Below are 485 nucleotides of genomic sequence, written 5' to 3'. Positions count from 1 at the left end.
TTTTTTCATTTTTCATGTATAACTGCTATGTTGCTTGCATTTTGTTGTAATGCCATTAGCTCCACAGCTGTAGTAATAATCTACTCAGAATGTCCTATAGGACTGTGTTTCCACTAGTGTAGAGCTTGCTCAACATTGACAGCAGTTGACTATTGAAAAAGAATATTCAAAATTGTAAACAGAACATTAATCTATTCAAAATTATGATTGATAATTTTTATAATGTAATGTAAATGACTAACTTTTTTGCAATTCCCTATTCATTTTCGTGTGAATGACTGCTGGGACGGCTGTCAAGTAAGAAGTCTTCTATGTGATTTTATGGGCCATGACATAAGATTCTGTTAAAAATTAAATTTTATTGGACTTAGAAACGCATTGCTATGATTAATTAAATTGTATTCAGTCGAAATAGGTACTGTTATAATTTTTGTAGTTGCAGATGCACGTGTACCTTTGTAAACAAAAAACAGACTTACCAATTG

This window comes from Girardinichthys multiradiatus, chromosome 10 (genome assembly GCF_021462225.1).
Source record: "Girardinichthys multiradiatus isolate DD_20200921_A chromosome 10, DD_fGirMul_XY1, whole genome shotgun sequence".
In the NCBI taxonomy this organism is placed as follows: domain Eukaryota; kingdom Metazoa; phylum Chordata; class Actinopteri; order Cyprinodontiformes; family Goodeidae; genus Girardinichthys; species Girardinichthys multiradiatus.
This window is presented reverse-complemented; position numbering follows the sequence as displayed.